We start from the raw sequence: 7,008 nt of genomic DNA on the forward strand, positions 1-7,008 counted from the left end.
CCGCCTCTATTAAGCTTTGTTAATTCTTAATCCGGCTAGTCAATTACTCTTATCTCTAAGTGATTATTAACCAGTTCTTGCTATTTAGTTTTTCGATTACTAAACAAATCTCTCAATTACATAAAGCAATCTAAATTCCACAATTCACAACGTCTCATGAATAAAGTGACTTCTCATTAATAATAAAAGCAAGAAGAATCAAGAATTGACAATCAAAATCTCATAACATTAAGATCAATCCACAAACATAGGAACCCCAATTGGGTTTAACAATTTAGCTACTCATACTAATAAGCATCACAAAATAAGGAATAAAATCAGAAAAGTAAATTAAAGGCATGAACAGCTTCTCTTTCAAGTTGGATGAGAAACCCTAATTTTCCAATTCAAAATATCAAACCCTAATTTACCTCTTGAATGCTCCCAAATCTTGTCTTGATCTTCAAATCAATGTTGAAACAAGTGTAATCCTTCCTTCAATTGATGAAATTGATCTCCCAAAGTTGACAATTGAGGTCTGGAAACAATTAATTTAAGTTCGTATAATGGAAATCAAGTTAGAAAAATCAAACCCGCATTTACCAAACCGTTTTTGCCTATATAGTCCCTTCAAAGACGGCCTGGTCAAGCTCAGGCCGGTCAAGACGGGTGGAGTCCTCGCCGGCCGAACCCGCGATTCAACAGGTTGACTTCTTCCGACTGCGTCTAAGTCAGGCCGAGCCACCACGGGCCGTGGTGGCTACAGAAACCATACCAAAATGGCACTTCTAGGGGCAACTTCTTGACAATTCAGCACAGCCGGAGTCCAGGTTGTGCTCAACCTCGGAATGCTAGTCCTTGCTCAATTTGATGGATTCTGGTCGCGCGTATTTTCCTCAATTACTGACAATGTCCTTCGATAATGACCTGAAAGTGAAAGGAACCAAAAGACAGGTGATTCTAGCATAAAACGAGATAATTATGCACAAGATGATGCCTATCACTATCACCTTGCGATCAGTTAAGTAGTTATCTAGTTCTTTACATGTAGTTGATAATGATGATGTTGTTGTGCAGGATGAGCCTGCTAGGAAGGAGCCAGAGCCTGAGGAGATAGAGCCTATAAGAGCTGAGGATAAGAAGAAGAGTCTAGTGAGAGAGTACCAGCCACCTATCCCATGTCCTGCTCGACTGAGGCAGGAAAAGGCTGACCAGCAATTTGGTAAGTTTCTATACCTTTTTAAACAACTGTGTATTAACCTCCCTTTTGTTGAGGCTATTTCGCAGATGCCGAAGTACGCGAAATTCTTAAAAGAGATATTGAGCAACAAGAGGAAATTGTAGGACTTGGGATTGGTGACCCTGAACAAGGAGTGCTCCGCCATTTTACAAAACAAGCTGCCTGTTAAGAGGCGTGATCCAAGGAGTTTCACTGTACCCTATATTATTGGTGAATTACCTATTAGTGGTGCTTTAGCTGACTTAGGAGCTAGTATTAACTTGATGCCCACTAGCTTGTTTGATAGACTTGGTTTAAGTGAGCCTAAACCCACTAGGATGAGCATTCAGCTAGCCGATAAAACTATTAAGATTCGTAGGAGTATAGTTGAGGATGTACTTGTTAAGTAGACAAGTTCATATTTCATTTTATCATGGATATGGAGGGTGATAGTACTGTGCCATTGATCTTAGGTAGACCTTTGCTTGCTACATCTAGGGTCATTATAGAAGTTTGTAATGGAAAGCTCCAACTTAGGGTAGATGATGAGACTATCACCTTTAACTTAGCGACTTCCATGAGACATTCCCTAGACCATGATGGTACTGTATTTTCTATGGATGTCTTGGATGATGTTGTTGAGTCTCATATGCAGGAGATTTTGCTTGATGATCCTTTACAGATTGCATTGCAGGGAGATGAGAAGGAGTTGTCCGATGAGCAAGTGTTGGAACAACTCGCTTATTTGCTGGCTAGTGAACCCAGCCGTTCTACTAACCCATTTGTTTCTCTTGAAGGTCAGATATGAAGAAGGTGAAACCTTCTATTGAGGACCCCCTAGCCCTAGAGTTGAAGGAATTACCTAAGCACCTGAGTTATGCCTGCTTGAATGAGGCAAAGAAGCTGCTAGTTTTGTTGCAGCAAACTTAACTTTTGAGGAGAGGGAGATGACGTTATCTTCTCTCAAGAAGTACCCTACGGTATTCGCATATAAAATTGCAGACATTCCTAGAATCAACCCCAGTTTTTGTTCGCACAAGATCCTGATGGAGGATAGTTTCAGGCCTGTGGTGCAGCCACAAAGACGACTTAACCCAAACATGAAGGAGGTGGTGAAAAAGGAGGTAATTAAACTTCTTGATTTAGGTTTGATTTATCCCATATCTGATAGCTCTTGGGTAAGTCCTGTGCAGGTTGTGCCAAAGAAAGGAGGGATGATTATAATAAAAAATGAGAAGGACGACTTGATACCTACAAGGACGATAACCGTTTTCGGTTTGCATTGATTACATGAGGCTAAATGATGCAACCTGGAAGGACCACTTTCCCCTTCCATTCATTGATTAGATGCTTGAGCGTCTAGCGGGCCATATGTTTTACTATTTTCTTGATGGTTTTTCAGGTTATTTCCATATACCAATTGCACATGAGGACCAAGAGAAGATGACCTTTACTTGCCCCTATGGGACGTCCGCATATCGGAGGATGCCATTTGGTTTATGCAATGCACCTGCCACTTTTCAAAGATGTATGATGGCGGTCTTCCATGATATGATTGATGATAGCTATTTGTGCAGCTACATTCTAAGGCAGTGAACCTATCGATGCAATCTAGCACTAATGGCGAGTATCAAGGTCGTATCCCTCAGGAAAGTGAAAGCCCAAAGTTACTACTTTGTTCTCTGTTATATTAGCCTAAAATAAATGATGAATAATTTCTAAACTAACTAATAGCTACAAGCTAAGTTCTAAAGGAGATGCAGGAATAAATGGATAAATTAAATAACCAAGACAAGAAAGCAAACCCAAAGGGAACCTAAACTAGTTGGCAATCAAGCAAAAGATAAAAGATTGATGAGTCCAATTATGCTACCCGTAGATGAATTCTCAACTGAATTCAGTTTCTCTCTCGAGATAACTAAATTCCTAAACCTAATAACCTAAAGTTGTAATCTCTTCCTAACCATTGATTCTTAAATTAGCATTAAGCTTTAATCCGCCTCTATTAAGCTTTGTTAATTCTTAATCTGGCTAGTTAATTATCCTTATCTCTAAGTGATTATTAACCAGTTCTTGCTATTCAAATTTCCAACTGCCAAATGAACTTCTCAATCATATAAAGCAATATAAACATCACAATTTACAATGTCTCATGAATAATGCATTATCTTATTAATATTGAAAGCAAGAAGGATACAAAATTAAACTCAAACAACCCAACAATTTAATACTAAGCCAACATAGTAAAGAAATCTCAATGGATTTAATCGATGTAGCTACACATGTTCATGTTCAAAACAACTAGGAAATCAATTACAATGAAAGAATAACAAAAATGAAACATATACACCCTTTTCTCTCGAATTGGATGAACAGCTCCAAATCTGAATCTGCACTACAATTGATCTCCCCAATTGCCTTTCGATTTGCTCTACTACTGTTTTGCACTCAGAAACTTGCGATTCCAAAATTCTCCCTCTCTACAACTCTTTCCCGAACTCGGTACTCTGCAAAAACCGAACCAGCTGCCAAAACTCTCTCTCTCTCCCATAGCACAAGAAATCGTTTTCCCTATATAATTGTCCTAGTACGGCCGTGGTCAAGGCCATGCTGGTTAGCATGGCCAGAGTTTAGGCTGTGCTAAACCTTCGGATCTCGCAATTTAGGTCTTCTTCCTGGCTGTGCCCTCGCTAGTGCTGAACCACCACAGGCCGTGCTGGAGGCCGTGGTAGCCTCAGAAGCCGTGCCTAAACGCCATATTTGAGGACCAAAAGCTAATGGTTGAGCACGGCCAAAGTCCAGGCCGTGCTGATTAGCACCACCTTGACCTAGGCTGTGCTCAATGTTTAAAATGCGAGCCCTTGTCCAATTTTGATGAATTCCCATCTGCTTTCACACGTATTGATCTAGAATTGCTCAAACACTAATGATGGACCTATAAATTCTCCTGAAATGCAAAAGAACACAAAACACGGGTGATCTTGGAATAAAAGCATAATAATTGCTAGGAAAATACACAATAACATGCAAGCAAATATGTGTAAGACTATGCACATCAAATCACCCCACACTTAAGCTTTTTCTTGTCCTCAAGAAATTAACAACTGAACTCACAAAACTGTAGTCAGCAAGTCCTTACAGTTTATACCCCTAATCCACAACAGTTAGTATTCAATACATCTCAAAGGAAACTCAATCATAAATCAAATTGCAAATCATTGACAGAGAATGAAAATAATATTAATGCATGAATAACTTAAATAACAACTCAATATAAACATCACAAACCAATGCCTCACAGGGATCACTCAAGTCACTCGAAGTGTATATAAGGTGAAAAACAAATCCCTCAAAGCAAATGCCCAAAACCTGCTTACCGTAAATAAGTAAATACCAAAATCAAAGGGTCTTAACCAAGGTTGTAATTGGGCTAAGGTAAAGGTATGGAGATTTGGGAAAGAAGTGTGAAAATGCTGAACAACAATATATGCTTAAAGGATTAAATGCCTAAAAATACAAAAATAATTATTCACTAAAATCCTCACTTCGTAGAATAACGCTCGAAAATGCTCTAAATCCAATAAAGAGATAAATAATTAAGAAATTTTGTTTATTTTCTTCTTTTCTTTTTTTTTGAATAATAAACTAGTAGTTTATAAGAGAACCGCTGCATACAACTTGAATAACATAGAGAATAAAAATACAGTTTGGATCGAAGGGAGCATCTAAAATATCAAAAAGACTTAGTGAATTTACCAACATAGTAACTGGCATTTTAATCCTATATAAAGGTGAGCAAATCACAAAAAAGAAATTCCAGCATAAGGGTAAAGGAAAGACAAATGTAAAGGCTTTTAGCCAAATGTGGTGAATCCTAAATCGCCCAAATCATCTCATGGTACTCACAATGTAACTTCAACAAGCATTACAAAGCAAGTTTTAGAAGCAAGTCAAGTACAATGCACACTCAAACAAGAAATATAAAGAGTATAAGTATAATGAATGCTCAACTGGCTCAAAATCTCACTTTGAGGTGTGGTATCAGGTGCAATTGGTTCGCAACATCATTAATTGAATCATTAGTTAAGAAACACATGCATATGACATTATCAACATTCTAAGTTAAAATTCGACAATTCGAAAAATAATTAAATAACACCAGTTTAACCCGACAGGGCTGATATGTAAAACACCATCAATTGTTTTCCCAAGACAATGAACAACAAAGAAAAGTAACTACAATTCTATAAATCAAATCATCAATCAGCTCAAAAATAGCGTACTTAAGTGCATAAAGACATAGTGTCCTAACATCCTAACAATACACAATACCTTGTGATAGCAATTTCAAATATATCTAAAAACCATAGGAGAGAGAAAGATCATAAGGTTTACCCATAACTACCCCACAATTGAAGAACACACTGTCCTGAGTGTAAAATGATATGGATACTCTGTGTGGGATGTTCAACTAAGAGAAACAAAGGCAATACAATCAAGTGCAAGACATGTACGAAAAATAAAGTAAATAAATGCAGAAAATAAAAAGATCTAGGGGACTGTCCTAATCATCTGCTGAGGCTGGTGTAGTGGAAATTCAATGCTCGACCATCTTTGGATGGGACGAAAACTAGTATAGTTAGACCTGCTGTAGCGGCCAACAATTTTGAAATAAAAGCCAACATGATCCAGATGATCCAGCAGAGCGTGCAGTTTGGAGGATTGCCCAGCGAGGATCCCAATGCATATATCTCTAATTTTTTGGAGATTTGTGACACATTCAAGATAAACGGAACAACCGATGATGCCATTCGGCTAAGATTGTTTCCATTTCCCTTGAGGGACAGAGCTAAGAGATGGTTGCAATCCCTTACACAACAAACGATTACTACCTAGAGGGCGTTGGCTGAAAAATTTTTATTTAAGTATTTTCCTCCCGCTAAAACTGCTAAACTTAGAAATGACATATCTTCTTTTGTGCAGTTTGATGATGAAAGCATGTACGATGCATGGGAGAGGTTTAAAGATCTTTTGAGATGCTGCCCACATCACGGATTGCCAGTGTCGATGCAGGTTCAGACCTTCTACAGTGGGTTGAACCTTGCAATGAGGCAGATGGTGGATGCTGCAGCAGGTGGGGCACTAAACAGTAAGATGCCCGAGCAGGCTCAGAACTTGATAGAGGAAATGGCCATGAACAACTATCAGTGGCAATCCTCTAGGAGCCGACCAGGAAGACAGGGAGTGGTCAACCAAGTGGACTCTAGAACAGCCTTGGCAGCTCAGGTAAAGCTTCTAGCCAAGAAGATTAACCAAATCTAGATGCCGGTTCATGCAGCGAACGTTGGCTGTGAGTTTTATGGTGGCCCGCATTACAGTGCAAATTGTACTGCGGGAGGTATGTTTGCTTCATCCTCTACTACTTTTCTATCTAATTCTGCTATGTCTTCTGATGTTGAGCAGGTTGACTATATGGGGAATGCCCCAAGGCAGCAGAACGATCCTTACAGCAATACATACAACCCTGGGTGGCGCAATCATCCCAACTTTAGTTGGAGGAACAATAACGCTCAAGGTCCACCTGGTTTTCAGAGACTTCATCAACAGCCGTAGCAACAGTCTGCTGGGCCTGCACAAGCACCTCCTCCACCAGAAAAGAAGTCAAATTTAGAGGAGCTTATGATGAAGTTTGTGACGTCTACAGAGATGAGGTTCCAGTAAACTGATAGTGCACTTAGGAACCAGAAGGCCTCAATTCAGAACTTGGAGACCTAGATTGGCCAAATCTCTAAGATGTTGTCTGCGAGGCA

The 7,008-nt window shown here is 39.2% G+C and overlaps 1 non-coding gene across 1 annotated transcript; it reads right to left on the minus strand.

The window, feature by feature from the left end:
• Window positions 1-6,148: 6,148 nt before the first annotated feature.
• Window positions 6,149-6,255, minus strand: LOC125369968. The gene has a single exon (XR_007215688.1). It is a non-coding gene; the product is annotated as a small nucleolar RNA R71 (small nucleolar RNA).
• Window positions 6,256-7,008: the final 753 nt, after the last annotated feature.

This window comes from Ricinus communis, chromosome 4 (assembly GCF_019578655.1).
Source record: "Ricinus communis isolate WT05 ecotype wild-type chromosome 4, ASM1957865v1, whole genome shotgun sequence".
In the NCBI taxonomy this organism is placed as follows: domain Eukaryota; kingdom Viridiplantae; phylum Streptophyta; class Magnoliopsida; order Malpighiales; family Euphorbiaceae; genus Ricinus; species Ricinus communis.